This window comes from Anomalospiza imberbis, chromosome 1, assembly GCF_031753505.1.
Source record: "Anomalospiza imberbis isolate Cuckoo-Finch-1a 21T00152 chromosome 1, ASM3175350v1, whole genome shotgun sequence".
NCBI classification, from domain to species: Eukaryota; Metazoa; Chordata; class Aves; order Passeriformes; family Viduidae; genus Anomalospiza; species Anomalospiza imberbis.
The window spans coordinates 137,956,107-137,980,164 of NC_089681.1; the positions used below are offsets into that span (position 1 = coordinate 137,956,107).

Below are 24,058 nucleotides of genomic sequence, written 5' to 3' on the forward strand. Positions count from 1 at the left end.
CCTGCTCCTTCCACTCACAGGGACCAATGGTAGCAGGATCTCTTAGCAAGGAGCTGGAAGAGCCTTTCTCTTCTGTCTATAAAAATCCTCTGTAATTTCCACAAAGAAAAAACTATCGGACCAAAAGGAAATATCCTACAAGCTAGATGTAGTACTTGTACTGCCAGCTGGATCACAACACCTTATTTACACTGTAAATTTCCATAAAGCATTGTCAGAGCCCTTTTGGTCAGAGCAGAGATGGAGAATACACACAGCATCCAAAGCTCAGACTGCCACACAAAAATCTTAATGCTGATGTTTCCCAGTGGTTTGTAAATGGCAAGTTGTGAGCTACACTTGCAACAGAGATCATTAAACCTTATAGAAATGTGTTTCACAGTATGGTATAAGATTTTAAAAAAAGCCTTTTGTTTTGCCTTAACCACAGAGGCCAACTTAAAAAAGGTGTGCATCAGTCTACAAATGAGGGAAAGGAGAATTAAACAGTTTATAAATACTTTCTTTATTCTCATAGCTGCTTATTTCATCTCAGGTTCCTCTTAATTTTTAAAACTAACATGGGATTTCTTTTGTGGTAATATAACTTTAGCTTTTACTTTATAATTAATCATTAACATTCCTCCTGATTTTGTTCCCCTAAAATTATTTAGCTTATATTTGGTTTATTTCTGAGAGTCAAAATGCATATTTTTAAGAATGAGCATTTTCTGAAAACAGTCTAATTAGTTGTGTTGGAAGATTGTTGAAACTTGGAAGAGTAGTTCAGTTTGAAAATTTCTGCATTAGTCTCAGTCATTAATAAAGTTATTGGCAGCTGTATTTAGTTCTTGGTGATTGGATTTTTTTAAGGGAAGCAAATGACAAGATGCTGACTGTCAGTAAAAGGTGCCAATTCTGGTACAAGTTCATTAAGAACTGAAGCTTATTGTATTCAAAATATTCCTATTTTTGTCATTTGCAGTGTGTAGGTCCTCACTGGAAATGAACCTTTGATAGATGAGATCTGAGCTAGAGACCATGAGAGAGTCATGCACCCGGCCACTTTTGCTTTGGCCAGGCAGAGCCTGTGAGAGAGCAGCTGCAGTGTCTCTTCAGCGCCTGAGGGCCCAGCAAGCCCCACCAACAAGGCAGTGTCCACTTACTCAACATTGTCCCCAAGCCAGCATTAGGCAGCAATATCTGTGCTTCACTCTTCAGTGTACACCTGGGCTATGACACACTCCCAAATTCTTATTTCTGCTCCTTGGCAGATCTGTCTAACCTGACCTGATACGAGTCAGCAGTGCACCACTGCAGCAAGAAAAGCAAATTGAATCTTGGGCTGCACCTGCAGGGATTGTATTGGCAGGGATAGAAGAATTGTGATAATCCCATTCTACACAGCGCTTGCTGGGCCACACCTGGAGCACAGTGCCCAGTTCTGGTCACCACCCTTCAAGAAACACATGGACAGGCTGGAGCAGGCTCAAAGGAGGGCCACAAAGGTGAGCAGAGAGCTGGAGAGACTGTCCTATATAAGGAAAGAGGAATGTGATTTTTTCTCCCTGGAGAAGGCTGAGGGGCATTTTGTTGCCGCAGGCCCCGAGCTGGGTAATAATTAGCATTGACTCCATGATTGCAGAAGGCTGATCAATTGCTTTATTATCTCATCCTATACTATATTATACAATACTCATTAAGAAACTCAGTAACCCCTACAGCCAGTCCGATACAGCTTTGACCTAATTGCTCAATCCATCCAAACACCATCCAGTGTCCAATTAAGAAACCACCCTGTGGTAAACAAATCTCCATGACACATTCCACATGTGCACAACAGCAGGTGCAAGTGGAGATGAGAATGGTTTCTCATTCTTTTCTCTGATCTTCTCACAGCCTTCTCTGGGAAAATGCCTGGGAAAGTCTGTGCCTGCTCTCTGTGGCCAGAGAGCTGCTGCCACAGCACCTCATCACAGTATTCCAGTATTTAAAGAGTGGCTACAAGGAGGGTGGATGTTCTCAAATCACAAGAAGCCACATGGAGAAGACAAGGGGCTTCAGGAAGAAATTACATCAGGAAAGGTTTCACCATGATAGAAAGAAATTTTTTACAGTGAGAACAAGCATTCACTGGAACAACCTCTCTAGGGGTGTGGTAGAGTCCCCATCACTGGTGGTTTTTAAGATGTAGAGTCCCTGACACTGGAGGTTTTTAAGATGTGATTGGACAGGCTGCTGGGTAATCTGACCTAGACTCCCTTTGCCATGAAAGATTGGAGCAGATGATCTTTTGATGACCCTTCTGACCTAGGTTAGTCTGTGATTTTATGGCATGCTCCACTGCTGTGCTTTATACTAGGGACTCCTTTACTGCCTGGCTTTTTTGCATTGCCATAAACCACACTTGCTCTTCAAGCTAGTTCATCCACTGGTTTTTAATCCTGGATTATTTTTATTGTGATCCTGTTCCTGACTCTACCCTAGCAAAGTTTCTTTAAGTTTGCCTGCTTCAATATGCTCAGTGCACATGCAGAGCACTGATTACATCTCTCCAGTCCTCACTCGGCCAAGTCTCATATTTACTTATCTCAGAAATCTTCCAGACCTTTTCCCATGCCAGAGACACCCAGGCTTTGTGGTACTTTTTCCTCCAGATGATAGAGATGTCCCTTATCTCTCCAACAGTGCCTCACGTCCTTCTGTTGCCAGCCAGACTCTCTTTGTGTTCTTAGTCCCTCCCAGGGCTACTGTGTGCCCTGCATGCTCTTGTATGAAGCTTTGCTATTCTTTTCATCTTTTGCATGACTCTTTATTTTACTTTTCCTGTCATGACCTTCACTGCTGTTTTTCTCCCTGCTCCACAGGCACTGCATTTCCTCTGTGCTTTCCACATAAGATTTTTCTGTTTCTTACCATTTGCAACACTCTGCCTGTACTTTTTTGTCTTTCTCTTCTGTCAAAAAGATAAAACTTATGGCCTACTAGAATTTTAAAACTCTGCTTGGCAGTTCAGCAGTCCTGAAGTGTGGGATAATGTTATGTTCAGAGCTTCAAGTTACAGAGAGGGAAATAAATGCTTGTGTCCTATTTCAGTTGAACTCTGAAGGATTCTCATTTGTTCTTGAGTACAGAGATAACCACTCCTGAATGGTAACTAATGTTCCCTAAACTGACAACATATTTTTGGGCCAGTCTTGGTCCCAGCTCCTTCTTCATATAATGCAAGAGTAGGAGGGAGAATCGCAGTGTGTAGGTCCTCACTAGAATCGCAGATGTGACTGCTGTCTAAGTAATCCTTGAAATTAATTCATACAAAATACAACCATATTTTCCCAGGCCCTGAATGTGCTGGAGCATGCCCCTGGGTATGCACTCTGGTGATCCCTAGATGGCAACACGGCATAACAGCAACCTGCAGGGAACAGCTCAAGCAGCCCTGAAGCTGCTTTAACCCACTCCTTTGGCTGACTTGGGCCTCAGTAGCCATATCCCCCCTTCAGCTTGAGCCTTGCTCTGAGAGCAGCTTAGAAATTAATTTTAGTGTCTCTCATTTGGAACTTCTATTCTTTTATATGCTCTAGGTTTCCTCTGGGACTGTTGTTTAAAAGGCCAAGTCTTATAGCTCCTTTAAGTGCTGTTTTTTCATAGCTGCGTGAAAACTTGACAAAATTTTCCCTGTGACTCCTAGGTTTTATGGCAAAGGAAAACAAACAGTAGTTTAAACCTTATAAAACTTATTGTGCAACGCAAATCAAAAGGTGAGAAATAATGTTGACAATCTAAGGAAGGGCCCAAGAACAGCAGCTTCTAAAATATCAAGACAAAAGATTAAAACTGAAAAAATGAGATTAAAAAATAGCCCTGAAAATTCATACCATGTTGTACTTCTTTTCATTCTGCTTCAAAATCTTTGAATCAACAGCCCTGGGAAAAATAAGCTAAAATTCATCCCATGTCTCTAGACATGCACAAATGTACAAAACAATCTCAAGCATCTATCTGGAGCATCTTTGCCAAAACATATCTCAGTTGCCTTTGCACTGAACCCAATGATACTTTTTAAACAATAAATATGGCATTACATAGACTTTTGCCTGTTTTGTTGCCTATTAACATTAAAGTCGTTATTCTGTTCTATGTGTGGTTTCACATTGCCAGTGTTTGGCCCTAGATAATAGAGTAGTATCTGGTACAAAGTCTTTTTAGTATCTGTCTGGTAAAAAATTTTGAAAATAATATCTACTTTACTGTGAATATATTGTGCTACCTTAACCCAAAAAACCAAAGAAACCTGCCATCCCCGAGTATGTTTTCTAACCTGTAACACAGTATTTTCTGACCCAAATGTATGCTGGTGTAATTAATAGGTTTCACATGGCAAAACCCTCTTGATAAAACTGTTAAAAATACCCTAATTTTTCAGTCTTTTTTGGCAGCCAAATGTATCAAACGGTCCTTGTGGCTCAAGAATAAGAACTCGGGCTTTGGATTATGTCCCACATTTTGTCACATTTCAGTACTGGCTTGGCATCAATACCAGCTACAGCTGCTGAAGAACACTTTGATGTCTGGGATGTGTAGTGAGAGAAAATGGCTGGAGCATTAGAGCATGGTCTTATGTCAAGGAGCTGCCATCCCTTCAGTCCCCAGAAAATTATTTCTGACTCAGCTTGCAATGAAATCATGTACCACACTTTTTCATTCCTTGATTGACTGGTGAAATACTCTCTTCTGAGTTAACTTATGTATTCTTTTGACATATATCATCATAACTGTTGATTTACTGAAGATGTTAGGACTGCTGCAGCCCATGTCCTGTGCAAATATTGCCTGGTGCAATGTGTGTGAACCACATATATTGATCACTGGCAACAGCTTTGAAACTTCCTTTCTTACCCCTGTTTCCAGTGGTTGCCTTAATCAATCCCTGTGCCAAAATACTGACCACTGAATTGCAACTGGACTGGAGCTTTCTCAACCTCTCACATTATAAAGTGAGCCCTGATGTCCGCCCTCCTGTACTTAGCAGCACATAGTAGCACTAATTCAGATGTGGATGACAAAGAAAACTTTTATATTTAGAGCCGTGCAGTTACGTGGAAGCAGATGAAGGCATTAGGTGCATACTACAGTTACTTGACATGAAAATAAAATATTAAAAACAGTGAAGTACCTTCTGTGTGTTTGCCACAAGGGGTATCTGGGCTAATGCCAGAACACCCACACGCAGACTGGTCACTTCAGTGTGGTAGAGAGGAGCTGTGGGAATCAGCTGTAAGGCTCTAGCATCCACCGTGGCCAACAAGTTACATGAATTGATGCAAAGAGAAATGCAGCAGTTTTTGTTCAGACACGAAGAAATAACAATGATGATGAAGCTGGGCTCAAAAATGTCAGGTAGTTTCACCAACATTTATATCTTTTCAGTCTTGTAAAGAATTAAAGTGAGCTAGGACCTAAGTTCATGTTGCTTGGAAGTACTTTGTAAGACTGATAATACTTTCATGCAAAGTACTTCACAAGCACCATGAACTCGCCACTGAGCTGAACTCAATTATTTTGCACAAGAGAGAGCTGAGCTCCCTCATGGTCTTCTTAGTTGCTTTCTATAAAGCTTTAGTGCAGACCTTTATTACAGGTAGACTTAAGACATTTGTCAGGCAGGATAGTAATAAATGCTTCTGTCACTATGAAAAAAAAAAACAGCTTCAATGGGTTTACTTGGTTTTAGTCTCATTTTCTTTTCTGAGCCCAAAGTCCTCCCCACTGTTAACACATTTTTCTTTTTACTTACTGGATATTGTTTGATCAATCACCAGTTAACCTACTCACACTTCATTGAGTTTCCTCATTTATCAAACAACACACCAAATGGAGTTTATTACTACAGTATTAATAAGCTTAACGTCTTGGAAAGGAAGGAAGAAAAGATTGAACACATGTAAGCTTCATAGGAAGAATTCTCCTGGAGTAAAATATAAAATGGAAGGAGAATCTAATTCTTTATTAAGCACATGAGTAAGGAGATTGTTTCTGTAGTAAAGTATTACCAGTCAAAGGGCTGGAAATGTTAGGAATATTCTTTTACATGAGCCTTACAACTGATATTAAAAGTGCTAATCCTTTTGGGAAATTTCAGATAAGATTAAATATTACAAAAAACATGAACATTTTAGTTTAATTATTGGGGCTTTATTGACTTGTGACTTTGCTTATAAACTATTTTGCTCCACATTTCTAACACTTCAGATTAGTAATGCTTGATGGTTGAGTAACACTTTTATTCTCTATAGCTACATTTGAAGATTTTAGGTAGTAGGTAGTACTATACTTAGCATAAGTAAAGTATTAAATCCTAGAAATACATAAATTGCATATTTATGTGATTCATGAAAGATTAATTATATTTAAACTAAAAGTACTTCATGAATTTTATATAGCATGATAATTGTTTACAATTTCCATGTATTAACTCAATACATTTTTCAGCTCAAGCTCTTTGCACAACAAGTTCAATGAATAAGTAGGAAAATCGAGGGCCTGCAGATCAAACTGGCACAATCCTACATTAAAATACACCATTGATGCTTATTTTCTCATTGACTGATTTTATTGGTACTAATTTTATTGGTAGACGTGGATGTAAAATTGCTAAGAATATACTTTTTTCTCTAATGATACAATTTAAGAAGAAGGTTCTTAAATAAAATTCAGAAATAAAGAGCAATTTGTCAGCTCCTTTGCAGTCATGCAGACCAGTACCAACATGAAAGATCTCATTAATTTCAGATGAACTTGTCAAGAAGAACAAAGTCAAATTGGTCGTTTAATGCAGTGTACAAGTGTATTGAAGTATCATTACTAGATGGCTACAGGTAAATGCAAGATTATTATTTCTAAGCTTTCTTTTATGTCTGTGCCTACAGAGACCTTCTTAAAGTTGACTGATATTTGGATAGCATCTGACAAATGTTTCAAATAATCAATTCATCATTTCACATGTGGTTTGCTAAATGATCAATGACATTTTATACTTCTTCTGAATTTCAGAAATATTTTATTTTAGCAAAACTTCATCTCCATTCGGAGTAAGGCCACTCTAAGATGTTCCTTAGAGTGAATAGTTGCTTTAAATACTTCTGTGGCCTTTCTCTTTACTCAATTAATGTTGTCTTTTTATTGTCTTTACTTCAGCTCATCTGTGTTATTGTAGGGCCCAGAATTCCTTTCCTTCTCCACAGATTTCCCCTTAAATGTCCAACAGGGCTTTGTAGCAGGTTTCATGGGGAAATTCAGTTTTTACTGTCATGTACTGCAGTCCATCTCTAATACATTTTTGAACCTGCTAGCCAGTTTCAATCACATCTAACAAAGGAAGAAACTGTCAGTCTTCTTTTTGTGTTCATAATTCAAATATCTAACCACAATCAGAGCTTTGTGAACTCCTAGTGATATTCATGTATGTAAATGCATTCAACTCCTACTAATTCCATTTAAACAGAGAGATACCATATTAATACCCTCTCTGAAGAAATTCTTACAGAAAATAAATGCGCAGAGAAGTTCTACAGTGGAGACTTGGCTTCTGTCCTTCTGGTACTTTTTTGTAATTTTAAGGTTTTATTACTTGTAATGGTTTTATAACAAAGCGTTATCAGTTCTGTGGTGTATATATTCTAGCTCCATCACCACATTAACAGTTTGTTTGCCTAGTTAGGATCCTATCCTGAGCTACCAAAGGGTTTGAATAAAATGCTTTCTCATATGCACTTCACCCCACTCATGGAATTGGAGAAATCAGTGAGAAGTCTGGTTGCATTACTTTGAGAAGTAAAATGTGTTTTCTGACAAAGGTTCAACTAAATATGATTTCAAATAACATAGCATAATAAATTAGAATTTAAACAGTTGGAGAATAAGACATCTCCATGAATCAGTAGTTCTGGCTTGTTGGGAAAGCAGAGTTTTCATGGTACTAGGAAATGTTTTCTTTGGGATTCAAACACAGCTGCTACACAGAGACACGGAGAAGAGCACAGGAATCTCAGCCCCGTCAGATCTGGGACCGCTCTCCCTTGTTTGTCTGACGTGGGCTCGTGTGTGTTTGGTCAGTAGGGTGAGAAAGTAAGGACAGCCAGGGAAGGAAGTGAAACGTCAGGCAGCTCCTAAGGACAGCAGACACCTGGGGACTGACATGGGGAGCAGGCATGTGCAGGGGGATCCCTGCAAGGTGGACACATCCTGAGCTGCTGACAGGCGGTGAGGGAGGGAAGTTCTTTCTGCATCTGCTTTCCAATGCTCATTACTTACCAACAGACATACCCTCCATGAATTTGTGAAGCATATTTAAAAGCCATTTATATTTTAATTTCTATAATAGAAATTATTTCGGGTTAGACTTAATTTGTAAATGGCTGATTGATTTTCTAATCTGTCCTGATTTTAGAAATAGTGATAATTTTTAACTCACGTTCTGCCATCACTTCTAATTCCATGGCTTTACTGTATCTGTCAGATAAGGATTCTGCTGTATTTTGGAGAAAACTGCAATCAATTTCGTGACTCAAGTGAAGCAATTCAATGCCTCTTGCTATCTCTGTCACCTTTCACTACTCCTTTTTCTACATTTTTATTCTTTCTGAGGTAGGACTGCCAGAGATAGATATAGTAGTCAATATGTGGGCATACCATCCATGCATACAGCAGGACAATGATGTTTTCTTCTGAATTTTAGTTTTCTTATTATCTTGTGCTGATTTTTATTTCAATAATCCAGTGGATTTAAACATTATTCACTTAATACTAAGAGTTATTTCTCTTTGTAGAACTAACTACAATAAGATCTTTTTTTTCAGGAGTGGGAAGAGGTTTTATGGTAACTTAGAACCCATTTTTATATACATGCAGTTGCACTTTATTTTCCCAGTGTGCACTTACAGAAATGATGGTGACTTCTTTCCAGGTATACCATATTTATCCATCTTCAACATTGCATTTGTAATACTTTCTGCTAATAACTTTCCCAAGATGGAGGTCACACTTAGGAGCCTAGAGTTTCCAGGATCATATAGGGACACCTTGTGAAGTGATTATGTTTCTCACATTCAGTTCCCTGGTACTGAGATTTTGGAACAATCAGGTCTAGTATTGTCACATTTTGGAGCAGAGACTTGGAATTTGGCAGCAGAACCTCTCTGATATTAGTGATGCAAATTTGCTATTTTTAGGGCCGCCGTCAAATTTTGGCCAAGGAAGTCTGGGAAAACAACTCCTATGTGTTCAGTAAATTTTTCTTAACTATAAGACATCCAATTTAATTGTTTTGACTTCTTTATAGCAATTGTGTATGGCATATATTTTTTAAAAATATTGCATCTATATCTAGCATTCTGCATTACATGCTCCTATATATTAATTAGACTCTAACTCTGCTGTGCCTTGTAGGAAGAGGGGTCATTGGATCCCTACAGCTGTTTCTCTATCCCTGCCTCCCTGCTGGCTTAGCAAAGAGGTGGCTTAGTGTGAGAACTCCAGAGCTGAGCAGAATGCCCAGCATTTCTGTCATGGTACTGGAGGTTACTGTGGTGCTAAAACTGAGGCTGTGGCTAATGTCTCAGGCTCTCCTTGCTCAAACACTATCAAGTGGAGAGCTTGCAGATACAGACTGACTGGTGCACAGGTCTGCTGGGCAGCTGCATATTGAAGAAGACAAAGAGAATGTGGTTAGCAGGAAAAACCAAAAGCTGGATGGCAAAGGAAGAAGGAGAAACCTCTCTCTTAGAATTAATCCATAATTCTTGGAGTCAATGCGTGTGTCTGCTATCATCAAATAGCTTTGAAATAATTGAAAAGGTAAGTGACCTCTCTTGATTTCTCTGTGTAGAAGACAGCAACAAGCTGCTGGGCAGTTTCCTTGTGTTGTCAGTCTGAAGGGTCCAGTATTGTCACACCCTATGTGTGTATAACTGTATTTACACATGATGAAATTTCTGGAGAGGCAGGGCAAAGAAGTACATGTTTATACTTCTCTTTTTTTTTCTTTAGTTGTTTGAGAAGCTATATTCATATTAAAGCATAATAAAAACCAGCACTCAAAGCCCAGTTTTTGAGACATATTAAAATTGCAAGTTTCTTGTTCAAGAATGTGTGGTGTGTGCAAGCTTCATTTGGAGAACTTCTGCAAGTAGGAGGTTGCTTTGTATTTTTTCTACAAGATCCCTGCTTCCTACAGTGCACGAAACTTGGTCCTCATGGAATGAATTTGTCTCTGATATTCCCAGATAATTTCTTTTCAGGATATGTAAACTGAGTGTGCAGGAAATGAGGTAGAAATGTGCCTCAGAAAAAGAAACAGTTCAGGCAGCTGCACAGCCCCCCCCAGTAGGACTGAAATTCTGTCTTCCTGTATGATTCTGGCTCAGTTACTCTAGTAAAAGCTGGAGAAGTGGTGGAAACAGTGTTTATGTCGGTCTGCTTTTTGTGTTCATAATTCAAATATCTAACCAGTTTGGAAATGTCAAAAGTGAAGTCAGTGGGAAACCAGAACACACAAAGTGTTAACACTGGAAAAAAAAAACAAAACAAAGCTCACCTTGGACTTTCAGAATAGGTTGACATTACTGACTTTGCTCTCTTCACACTCATGTATAGAATTACACCATCACCTCATCCATCATACAAAGTGTCTCTGAAAATGCATGAATTAATGTTTTTAAAGTACTCACAGAGGTGACCTGTCCTGTAAAGAAAGAGGGAAAAGCCATCAGGAAGTGATAATCCATTTCCAAAGCATTTTTTGCAGGTTGTGTAATGTACATCAACAATTTGAATGAAGTTGTCAATAGCAATTGGTTTAGGGATTCCCACTGTGTAAAGTCAAGATGTTTCGGGTACATGATGGCATATGAATTTTCCCATGAGATGTTATGACATATCGAGGACAAAGAAGCAGGAATTGAAGTTACAAGTGCAAACTTAGCTATGGCATTTCCTAAGCTGCAAGTACCTGATCACACAACAATAAGTATTTAAATACAGCATATGTCCAAGTTCAATGCTTATAATGTGGCCTAGTCATCTGTCCAGGGTTATGCTCCTTGCTGTATCAAATATGAAATTTGAATACCTAGTCCCCATGTTTTTACAGGCTGCTCAGCAACCACCTTTTAAAAATGAGTCATCACATTAATCTCTTTGCCTGGCTGCATGATTTTTATCTTAGTAAAGATACACTATAATGAAGAGTGAATATATAAAATAAACATGCAGTTGCAAAGATTACATATTTTTGCATTTTAAAATAATTAGCTATGATTGCTTATTCTTGCTTTACCCAATTTATTGTGCAAATGTTACTCTGTTTTATTGTGGATATTATGAGAGGGATGGGGTTTCTCTTTATTCAGGATTGATTTCTCTCTTGCTGGAGCTGAGCACTCGAAATAGAAAAGACACGTGCACATCAAGGAGTGTTACTTAAATTTTCAGTTAATGAGTTTACTGCACTATAGTGTTGCATATTAAGCTTGTCCTCTTGCTAGTCACTAATCATTAGATATTATGCAAATAATACAATAATTGGACTCCCGCACACTCACCATGGAAAGCTTTGTGGTTCTTGGTGCTGCACAGACATTGGGACAATGTGGTCTCTGCAAGAAAATTGCACAAAGAGACCTGGGAGAAGTTGCTGAAAGGCTGGAGGCTGCTCCTGTGACCATCACATCCTCCATGCCCATGACCTGCCCCATCAGTGTTTCAAAACAGGTTATATTACATCTATGACACACAGAAAGAGGAAAAAGTGGGTATAATCTGAATCCTGCTATGGTTAGACTGAGTATAATTTTTTTTACTTGGACATTCACTATTTCACTGTAGAAATAAGCAGGACAACTTGAGAATGCTCCACTTACCGTTCTTTCCAGGATCACTTCCCTTCCATTAGAAAAACATTTTCACACAGGTAGTGGATCATGTCTCATTCTGTTAATGTTCTCTATACCTTAAATATACTTTTGATTTGTGTTCTTTATGTTTATAGTCATGACTTATGTGCATAGCAGTGTGCTTGTGTTATAAACAGGGTTTTTCACAGTGAGCTTGTAAAGACATCATTCACTGTTACTGGCCGTTTTCTCTGTGAATTAATTTTTCATTGCCAACATCAGTTTATGACCATCACAACGTTCAACTAGAATACAGTGTATTTTATTTATGGCTTACATGGTATTTCAGTACCTTACAAATATTAATTAATGTTGCCAGGTCTCTGTGAAGTAGCAGATATACTCATTTGACAGATGGGGAAACTGAGGCATGGAGAGCTTATTTGAATGACCTAAAATCACTTAGCAGATCTGAGACAGTGCAGCCTTTAATACAGGATCACCTTTAATCTCTGCAGCAGCATTGCTGTTATTTTTACATGAGGACAGTAATAGATTAGCTGCAGTGTATATTCAGATATTAATCTCTACTCATCCATTTACCTACAAAACTATTTCAAGACAAATTAAAATGTGTTTCTACTTCAGGCAAACTGTCTGATGCTTGTATGGTGGCAAAACTTAATCTAGATGTTTCAAAATAAATTGGTTTGTCAAGGCATTGCTGCAATTGGTGGATCAGCAGCACAGTTTCCACTCACCAAAAGATGATTGAATCAGAGGGAAAAAAAATCCTTGAGGGAAAGCTGAAGAAGCATTACAAGGACTGAATTTGGAAAAGTATTTATATCAATGTATGTATTGCTTTGACTTCCTTATTATGGTTTTTGTTGTTGTTACTGTTTTGATACCTTTCTTAAAAGGAACAACAATTTTAAATTTGGAAAAGGAAAATGATAAATTCCTACAGGAATAATGGATAAATTCCCACAGGAATAACGGATAAATTCCCACTCCTTAGTGTAGTCTTTTATTCCTCTTTCAAAGAAATGGGAAATACAGCATCAAGATTAATTTCTCATAACATTGGAGGTCTGTCACACAGACATTTGTGTTTGAGCTGGTCTACTAAACTCCTTTCATAGTTAACAGAGATAATCAGGCATTTCTAATGACCAATTTATCTCAACTGTTTCAAGGATCTATTCTGGGGCAAGATTAATTGCATTCTAGAAACATCCATTTCTTTCCACTTGCCAGAAAGTCAAACAAATTTAATTAGAGACTAATTCAAAAGGAGACATGTAAACTCGATGAGATGAATTACTGATTCTCTGTAATCTTATGCAAGGTTACAGCTTGCCCATACTTTTAACTGGAACACTGAAAAATATTTCCTGTACACCAAAAGCATTGATGGAATGCTAAAATACTTCAGCTTAAAAAAAAAAGGGCAAGAAATGGAAATTTGATCAGTCATGTCTCTGTAAATGCAACAGTGTAGAATTTTAAAAGTATGGCAATTTTTTATATATACTGGCATATTCATTTGTCTTTCTGAGCTTTCATTTTAAACTTCCGTTTGTAACTTGTATAATTCTTTTTACGGAAGGTGTTCCATTTCAAAATATTAAACAAGTTTTAACTTAAAAATGGAGGAACTTTAAACTCTAAAATTAGGGAAAATTTTCAGTAATTTCTCATAAAAGCTTAATTCAACTTTTCTACTTTCAAATAATTCTGTTTGAAAAGTTTTAAATAATGTTTTAACGACTTTATATTTTTACTTTTATATTTAAATGTGCTTTCATGTATCTGTGCTACAGATATTAAGTGTATATTCGACTTGAAGCTTAAACAATGTTAGAATTTAAAGAATTCTTCAGCTGAAAAGGGATTTAGGAAGTGCTTATATGCATTGAAGTGAACCTGAGCAACAAAATTTCAATGAAAATATGTTTATATTATATACTTTAATAGGAAGCTTCAAAGTCTAACAAGCAACTTTGCAAAATCTATTCATATTCACAACACAAGATTTTTTTTTCAAGATTTTTTTTTAAATGAAAAATTAGTTACAGAAATGTAGAACACGATCACATTGGTGTTTCTGATATTACAATGTAACATAATGCTGAAGGTTTATCTGAGAAAGGACAAAAAAGTGACTTAAAAGTGAAGGGAACAGTACAGTGTTACCTTCCAAAGTCATTGCTGAAACTGATGAATTAGTACAGAAATTGAGAGTAGTGAATTAAGGAAAACAAGCTATAAAAAAAAGGAAAGGTCCTACATGAATGGAAAAAAACTGAAGAAGTTGGAGCACCACCTCAAAAAAGGATGTTAAGTTATGAAAATAATGATTAGCAGACAGAAGGAAGTGTAGCAATCGTGTGGGTTCAGCAGGCAAGTTAAGAAAAAAGATCATATTCAGAAATAAGGTGAGCTGGATAAACCCAAGGAATTAGATTCACCCCAATTAATCTCAGACAGACAAGAGAAAACTGCTGCTTCTGCATTCCAGGTCTGGCATTCACAGGGCTGATTCATATTTTTAACCTGAAATTCTTAAAAATATTTCTAAAAACAGATAAGCATTCTTATCCACTTGCTGCAGGTGCAATCTGTGATAAAGAGAGGTAAGAATTCTGCCAGGCTCTCATAGGTACTTCTTTAGTATTACTGCCATCAAAGTACCTTATGTCACCACAATTTACAGCACCTCTAATGACAGTGCTGAGTTATGTCTGTGTTCAGGGGCTGTCTGATTTCTTTCCTCTCCATCTGAATAGAAAGCCTTGTATTTCACTCATGTAAACTCTAAATTCATCCAGCCTTCAGGCAGGTTTCCTTCATATTCTTGGGAATAAAAAAGGGTTCTTTTGAAGGAGGATGGGGTGGGACAGGATATTATACTTGTGCTTGTCATTTAGAAGTAAATTCTTTTTTTTTTTTTTCCTCCTTCTGGCTAATACAGTATCAAGAATCAGCCATAACTACCTCCCTTTGTTTTACTGAAAATAGGCAGAAACCTGATCAAATTACTGAGTTCAGTCCAGCTACAGCAAGATGTATTTTACTGGTGGTTTTAGTCTAAAGGAACTAGATGGTAGGAGATGGTAGAGTCTTATTTTTCAAGATGCTGGTCATCACATTACCTACAAATTTGCATTGCATTTTGCCTATTCCAATCTTGAAGTGTGTTTTGTCAACTTAGTATAGTAGTAAAATATTCTAGAAGAAACAGAAGCAAATGAGGACAAAGGTTATTAAATGTTCTCATACACTGGACAGGTGAATTTAATAATTTTTTATTGCTACAGTATTACTGTGTCAGTGCTCTCTGTCTGTTAGCAATTGACACTTAGCTTAATTCAGTGAGAAAACTGTCTTGTTCATAACCTGAACAGCAGCTGTTTAAACTTGGAGAAATTGATTGCAGGAGAAGGAATTCTTTTGTTTTCCTACCTGTCCTATTATTTTTTCAGTTTTGTGAAATTCCCAGGATTGAAAATGTTTCACTTTAATTTTTCTCATTGTTTTGTGAGAGAAAAATACAAATATAAAGGAACTTAATCTAGATTACAATGTGAAACAAAATATTTCCTCTATTTCCAAAACAATCTGTTGGCTCTTGGGTATTCTTAGTTCCCATGTTTGAACATATTAATGAGTTTTGCTTCCTTAAACTGGAGTGAACCACATAACCCTCCCCAGAAATTAATTTTCAGCAGTTGAACATGGCATGTTTGGCTTTTGGGGACTTTTGCATTAAAATATTTTCTGTCTTGGACTTCATAAGTTCCTTATAATCATAAGTTACATGGCAGTAACAGAGACTGCAGTGGAATGCACTGGACTGTTACCTGACACTTACACTGCAGTATTTGATTGCAGAGCCATCTACAAGGATCTCATTGTGGACAGAGGTAAAAACCTAACACAGAAATTGAAATCTATAGGATTATCCTTAAAAGCATTAAAGCACAATCAATAACATGTTTTGGAGCAAAATACTTCCCTGGTTGCTAGCCATGTGGAAACAATGAATATGATTCTAAAGGGGTTTAAAGCAGCAGTGGTAACCTACAGCAAACCTTTATCATCTCTGTTTTCCTTTGAGCACTGGAAGATGACACAGCCCATCCAGCACTGCTGTGTGACAGCTCTCTTCTCTGTCATATTTGTTCCCATAGTCAGCAGTTCAAAATACATATCAATACCTCAGCAATAATGGATATTCTGTAGTTTTCCAAATATCGAAGAATTTCTTTGAAGTTATCAACTGGCAGCATTTCATCATTTTCATATCAGACTTCTCAATCTTGAAAAAGTTGATGGAAAAAAGTGAAGAAGGAACTGAATTTCTGAATAAGGTTCTGTGAATTTGTATACATAAAATTGAGGGGAAAAAAGGGAAACATTATTCAATTTATCAGTTTTGAAATTAGTTCTATTAAATTAATTAACTACTTCTGAGTTCTTTAAGGTAGCTCATTAATTTGTAGTTTGAATGAGTTTACTCAGGACCTGGATATGTTAAAATAAAAGCATTTATCAGCTGACTAACGTTGTAATAAGAGTAAACAATACAATATAATGTTATAATTTTTCATTATAGAATGTAACTTTGGAAACCATCTTACCTGAAGAAGAAAATCTTCCACGGACTATTTTAAAAGGAAGTAGCAGATGTTAAAGATAAATGTTCTCTTTTCTTTAGAAAGAAGATTACCTGATTGTAACTATTGCCATCATGTCAGAAATCACCAGAGACCTTGGATTTGCTTCCCAAACCAGTGTTTTAACAATATTAAGGACTATTTCTCTTGGATGCACTGGGAATTTATTATATGAATGAACATGTTTCAAATTGAGCTGATTATACATTAAAGATATTCAGTCATACTAACATACAGAAAGTATGAATGTTAAATAATTGTAAAATATAATATGTGGTGAAAATTATATAAAAATTATGTGCATTAATGTGCTTTGCCATTAAAAATATTTTTGCTGTCTGGAGAATATTTATACAAGTAAAGCTTATACTTTTGTAACAGCTGTCAAATGAGGAGCCTACACCAGAAGCAGATAATACCCATAATTAAATTAGGTCCAGACAAACAATAATGTAGAGTCCCCACAATGACAATGATTACTTTCAAAGTGACTCGGGTTATCTTCTGTGGCAGTCAGTCTTCCTTGAATGACCACATTATGTCTCCTTAATTGCTGAATGCTTTGAACCTGCAGGGTGATCAGGAGAAATCAGACACACCTGGCCTTTTAAAGTTTCTGCTGCAATTCCTGAAATGACTGTCAGCCTTATGTGCTCCTTGTTTATGGGCTAAAAACATGGCAACATAAGTACTTTTTAAAATTGTAAAAATTAGTGAAATAAATTTGTTCAGTAGGTAGCCAAGAAAACTGGAATTTATCTGTGTTCTCAGTCTTTTCAGACTGCAAAAAAAGGTACTGTTGGGATGTTGCACTGATATTTCTACATTGGCAATTAATTTATTTCTTAACCTTTTTCATGTCTATCTCCTGAACCTTGAGTTTTTGCTTCTGTAAAAACAAATAATGATTTTTACTTCTGCAGGTAGCTTTGCCTGCTTGGGAATATATTCTCATCATGCAAATAAATTTGTTACATAGCAAAATGTTAAGTCCTGGTTTTTAGGTAAATATATAACAACAGAAACATGATATATATGAATCCTTTATTTGATCTTGTTTTGTACTAAGTGGTGCTTCAGCTATTTTAATGCTTCATTATTATTATTATTATAGCAGGAAAGTATTCAGTAGCTTTAATATAAATTATTATCAAGGCTGTAATGTGTTATGTATTTATATATAAGATCCTATAGTCCAAAACCACAATAGAATTAAATATAGAACATAATTTTAAAATAAAATCTATTACTCTATGTCCTAGCTTAAAGCTTATGTGTTTTTCTAAAGTAACCTTTGTTTTTTTTCACCATTCCCAAGGAACTAGAACTTCTACTAGATGACAAAAGACTGCCATCAATAAATCAAGTAAGTAAAATCCAAGAGGCAGCAGAAGCTGGCCCGGAAATTGCTAAATGGAAAGCTGCTTCTGTAGGGTCCTGATTAGAGAACATTAAACATGTCATGAGGATGCTGACAGTTTGCCCTCAGTGAAGTTTATTTATCTTCTGGGTCTTTTTCCCCTGCTATTACTGAAACCTGACTAGCTCCATAAAATCTTAAGTTTGTGCCAGTTCCTCATCTATCTGCACGAAATGGCTACTGAAGGATGAGGTAAGGATATGCTACAGTGAAATGTAAAATTCTCATCTGGGGATGAAATTGCCAACCTCTGTGCTATGCAAGTGCTTTCCAAAATGGGCCCAAATTCCTGTGTCTGGACTGGTTCTTACATTGCCTCCATCACTGAGTGAAAATGCAGGGACTGCACAGGCCTGCAGCGAGAAATGCCAGGAAGGCCAATTCTTAGGAGTTATAGAAAGTTTTCTTCACTCTTTTCAGAAAACTCTGTGTGCCAGTTTCTAGAGGAAAAGCAGACACTGTTGAGATATTTTCTCTTTTGAACATCTTTCTGAGTAGCTTTTATCTTTGCAAGGAAACAATGGAGCTTTGGCACAGTAAAACTTGCTAAGCTGTCATCAGGTACAGAAGATCTGAAAGACAGGAGCTTTTGAAGACATTTAAATAGACAGAAGTACTGCTAAATGCAGCAGAGATAGAGATATCTGTATTCCATTATTTAGGTCCCTGCTTAATTTACTCTACCACCTCACATGCACTTATTCAAGAAATAATACTGCTCTGGCCATTCCCAGTCTCAGGATGAAGAAACAGATGCTAGTGGAAGTTACTGGAGATGCCATGAAAAGCAGAATTATTTTAAGAGGAACTTAAATAGGGTAAAACACTTTATCTGATACATAGATGACAGACTGTCAAACATATTACACAAGACTGGGAATACTGGCAGAATGTACAAACTATAAATAGGCATCAAGCTTAATGAGAAAATATGTTATGAGGGAACTGTAGAGCTATACAGATGAACAGGAAGAATACCCATGAATGCATAGAGTTGTGCATGAACTAATGCATCCTGCCAAGAAGCTCAGTACTGCTCTTGCTGGGGGCACTTCACTGGTTCTAATTTTAAACTAGCTCAGATATTTCTTCTACTTGGCAATTGGATATAGTTTATCTTGCAGAGTGTTCAATTTATTTTTTTTTTAACATGCAGATTTATGTCATGTGGACATTTAAAAGCAGTACTGAAAAGTTTGATATCAAAGGGAACTGGGCCCTGGTGGAAGAATTCAGATGGTACAGTCTTGAGGCAAGGGTTTTGCATGAACAAATTGAAAGGGTTTTTAAAAGGTTTTTTATTACATTTTATTAGGACTTAAATAAAGCCCCTTCTGCTTGGACAAAGAGGGAAGGAGGACATTGAGTAGATGAAGATCCCAAAATGGCACGTGGATTTTCTTTTTTTAAGAGCAATGTGAGGAAAAAACTTTGAAAGTATCCTGAGAACACATACCTGACTGTGCAGAAAGTAAAGGTATGGCAAGAGTTTGGGAAGAAAGATACTAACTCTTTTTCTCAAGTTTGGTTAAAGCTGATAAAACCTTGAAATGATATAAGTTGAGAGAAGGACAGATGGAGACTATTGCTAGAAGAACAAGTAATGATGCTGAGCTTGATTTGTTAGTCATCAGCATGGAGATGATAAGTGAGGATGTGTCAGCTGATGAAATTGCTTGGAGAGAGAGCATAATGTAAGATGAGCAAAAGGCTATAGATACTGCCCTGGGGAATAATGAGAGTCAGGAAAGAGCAAAAATAGTTATCAAAAGATCAACTACAAGAACAGTCTTGAAAAGAACTGGAGCAAAAAAAACCAATCTTCAAGTCTAGTGGGTGTAGAACACCAGGAAGGCAAGAATGATCAATGGCATCAAAAACTGGAAGAAGATTAAAGGAAGGAAGTATGGGGATGAAGGACAGGGAGATTGTGCATGTCAAGGAGCAGCAGGAGTAGACTTTTCCACATGGGGAGGCCTCTGGGAGATGACAATGACAGCAAAGATGGTCGGAGGTACTGACAGGGGCACAATCCCACAGACCTGGGCAAGGCAAGCTGAGCCGGTCAGGTTAGGGTTGTTGGTGTCACCAAACAGTCCAGGTCACAAGGCAAGTGCAAAATGATGAGACACAACGTGAGGTCAAGCCAGAATCAAGGTCAGAATCCGGCTGGCAAGAGCAGCCAAGTTCAGTCACCGGCGCAGCCACTGGCGGGCAGAGGGGCAGTGACACGGCAGGGACAGCTCAGGGGGAGGTCAGCGAGGCCACGGCCAGGCAAGCCCAAACCCACAGCGGAGCCCAGGCAGGGTTTGGGGACTCACAGGTCCAGCCTGGGCAGAAGGGACTGGCTCTGGCAGGGCTCTTTGCTCAGCTCTGTGCCCAGCTGCACCATTCCAGAGGCAGCCTTGACCACGGGCAGCTCAGCCCCTGGCACAGCCTCCAGGCTGCGCTCACAGACTCGCTGCACCCCGTGGCTTGTGCTGCACTCGGGCACAGGTCACGGGAATTTTGTCATTGGTTTCACTAGAGTCAGGAACTCATCCCCAGGCCTATGTCTGACCATAATTCCTTCTTGCTATTGCAATGTGTAAAGTGGGAAAATAGTTTCTTATGATCTAGAGGCTGGAATGAGAATCACAGCTGCATTGTGATAAAAACAAGAAGATAATCTGTGTTTTGAAGGGCTTAAATATAAAGTACAACACATTCAGAAGGGAAGAGTTAACAAGATAAAAGAAATGGTATTGTTTTCCATTCCCTGTGCACATTTTAATTTTGTTATTGTTTATATGTGAGGTTTTTTTCACGGCTTAAAAACTTTTCAAACATCATTCACAGTATAGGCTAATAATTTATCATTGATGTTATTTCCAACATAGAGTAAAACTTAAGCTCAAGATCCATCTGTTAGGATTCAATTATTAAAGGAAAATATGAATGTAGTTTTCTAGCTAAAAGAGCTATCAAACCAGTGAAGGCTTCTTGCAGTTTTGGAATGAAATCTGAAAGACCTGCAGGAAAGCCTGGGTCTGGCAGGCAGCACAAATGGTAACACACAGCTGCAGACTGATGCTGTATCATTTATTCCTGTGTGTCCGTGGAGTAAAATCAGGGAGACATTCATATCTCTCAGGACTACGAGTGCAGAACTGGCTTTTTATAAACATGGAAATTATTTTTAGCAATTTTTAATGTTCAGAATTCTTTCCCTTGAGATGTGAAGAAAAGGAAGTTGAAGGGAATATCTGTTTTGGCATAGGTGAAAATGGACATTGACTGAACTTCTGACATGGGGGAATGATATTTTAGATTGTCTGAGAGTTACTTAAGCATTTTTAAATAAAAAACATTGAAACACTGATAACATAGGAACATATTAGTTAAAGATGCATAAAAATAAACTTCTGATCTATGTCTGCAGTACTAGATTGTCACTATAAATGGAAAATGTTATCAAAGGGATAAATTTCAGCAGGTAGGAATTAGCTGCTTTTATTCTCTAAGCTGTACAAAGAGAGGGTGTTACGTACTTGCATTATATCTTTGTCATAGTACATTTTGGTTTATAGACTTTTTTTACCTTCACTTTAAATAATTTTAATATTAATATGAATATTTTCTGTGTCTAATTTCAGTATACTGTATTTACTATGAGAATGCAAAGACAACTTTTCAACAGTAAGCACTCTAGCTTAAATTTTTACATTACAAAAGCTTGTAAAACTTTAAATTGAGTAATATATCTCCCATTTCCTATAGGGAAGGGAGGATATGAGCTGAAAAGAATTTTAGGTGCAAGTCTGAAAGAAAAATTGAAAGACCTGCAGCAAGTGAGGAATTCTGCAGCGGAACAGCCAAGTGCACATGGGCCAGAGGGTGAGACCCTCTGTGGGCATTCATCTGCATGTACAGTCAGTAAAAATTATGGCTTTGGTAGACAGTCCTAGGATAGATACTTAAAGTATTTTTTTATTTTTTCATTTTATTTTAACTGAAAATACATATTACTGACATTTGTGTGTGATTTGGAATATGTCAGATGAAATGTGAATATTCTAAACTGATCTATGCAGATCATTATCTATAAAAGATAATTAGCCTTAAGAGTCTTTTGCCCTATCAAGATGGGAAGACAAGTCAGGAGATTCCAAATTCCTTTTTTTGATAGATGCCTCAGTCTCCTTCTTTTTAATTCAGACCTTAATTAGTAGAACAGAAAAAATAAAGTTAACGATCCAAATATGTACTGAAGTATTTTTAACATTAATCAAATTTACCTGAAAGTTCCCAATGAGGTTTGAAATACGATTGTGTGATGTTGCAGCCAACTTTGATCTTTGAAGACCAGGGTAAGGCACAGGAGGCAGAGCTAAGTTATGCAGAATTTCCCTCCGTGTTCTGTTCAGTGCAGTCATTGCTGTTTTGTGTCCTTGCAGTTCCACTGAAGATGCAGAACCCTTACGAGCTGTGTTCATCTTCTCTGCTCAGCTGCAGCTGCCTTCCTTCTGCAAGCCCCTGAAAAGCTGTGCTATGATTTAGGTGTTGGCTAGGACATGTTTTATATCTAAATATAACTCTTAATTGCTCTCTGCAATTGTGATGTGGCTAGTGACATTTTAGTATATGAACTTAATATGAAAATTTGATGATAAAATATTGCAGTTATAACAAACCATTTTGGTATAAAACTATTGATAGACTATAAATTCTGATAATATCTATTTGGGAACTACTGAAATAAATAATACATCTTCGAGAGATTTTCCAAGAGCAGGAAAAACTTGGTTCAGAAATAATTTTTATTCTATTTTTTGTCTGATTTTCTGATTTTATTAAACTCTAATCAAACTGATGGGATGCTTCAGACAACAGGAAAGAAATATTAACCTTGTTACACTACCAAATGTTGTACTACAAGGGCACAGGTAGTGCCCCAGTCTGCATGTGCATGAGCAGAGTGCTTGTTTGTGAGCTGAAGGTTGTCTTGGAAAGGTACTGAACAAATGGGCTGGTCAAGGAGCTGCTTGGACAGATAATTTATTGTCTTTCTTGAAACTGTGGAGAGTTTCCAGGAAGCTCTAATGGAGCTACTGTTGTGCAAGTATTTTAAAACCAATGGTTGTGCTAGTGTTTCAAAAGAATATAGGGGACAGTATCAGTTTGATATTGGATAGAATCATTTAGCAGGGCAATATCAATAGAAAACTAAGGGAAGAAAATATAGCTGATGTCACTCATTCTTGTTTTATGGAAGATAAGATGCAAACCAACTTAATTTTTTTTGAGCAGTGCTGAAGGTACTCTATTTATTAATAGCAGTTTTAATGCTGGCAGAGCTGAGATCTGCAAGTTAGAGTTTTACAGAAAGATATTTTTACTACAAAATTAGATAAATATGGAATTAACTGTTCTGCCAAGTAATTCCAGCTGAATATTTGTCAGCTTTGTGGTGTACTCCTTACCAATGTAAAATTAAAATAGGTTATTTTCATTTTAATTTTCTATCTCAAAAGGAATTAATTTAAAAAAACCTGATGGTCAGTGTTTTGCATGACCCTGAACTCAGTGCAAAGGTCAGACTTTACCTGCTTTGGCACTTAAGGCAGAATGCTCCACAGAAAACTGAGGTGCCCAAGTCAAAGAGAGCAGTCCAGAAAAGCTGAACGTGTTAAATAATGACCTATTTACAGAGTAACATGCCTTCCTGGTTTTCAACTGTCCAAAAGATTTCAAGGTTTCTGACTGCACCAGTTTCATTCCAGTTTCACATTCAATGGAGCACCAGCTCCATTCCAGTTTCATCAGGGAATGGAGTCCAACAAAACTCTTACTCTGTGGTGCTCTCCAGCCACTGAACTGTATCATACTTGCCCACACCCAGGGAGGGCTCAGGGCTCTGGATCCTGTATGGATGAAGGTGCCAGTGAAAGGAAATAATTGACATAAAATTTCATTTTAGATATTTTCTGTTTGCTCACTGTAGACAATATTTCAAACAGAAGCAGAGAATGACATATATTTCAGTTTGGGGATTAAATGAACTGGCATTTGGATAATTTCACTGAAACACCAGTTCTTACAGAAAT

General features: G+C 37.3%; 3 long non-coding RNA genes across 3 annotated transcripts; 2 read left to right on the top strand and 1 right to left on the bottom strand.

The window, feature by feature from the left end:
- Positions 1-1,950: 1,950 nt before the first annotated feature.
- Positions 1,951-7,552, top strand: LOC137462647 (uncharacterized). The gene is made up of 2 exons (XR_010993741.1): positions 1,951-2,132; positions 4,419-7,552. It is a non-coding gene; the product is annotated as an uncharacterized lncRNA (long non-coding RNA).
- Positions 7,553-16,098: 8,546 nt separating this feature from the next.
- On the bottom strand, positions 16,099-17,164 carry LOC137462652 (uncharacterized). The gene is made up of 2 exons (XR_010993742.1): positions 17,018-17,164; positions 16,099-16,605 (listed from the first exon to the last, which is right to left on the bottom strand). It is a non-coding gene; the product is annotated as an uncharacterized lncRNA (long non-coding RNA).
- A 902-nt stretch (positions 17,165-18,066) lies between these two features.
- LOC137462657 (uncharacterized) lies at positions 18,067-22,752 on the top strand. The gene is made up of 2 exons (XR_010993746.1): positions 18,067-19,449; positions 21,732-22,752. It is a non-coding gene; the product is annotated as an uncharacterized lncRNA (long non-coding RNA).
- Positions 22,753-24,058: the final 1,306 nt, after the last annotated feature.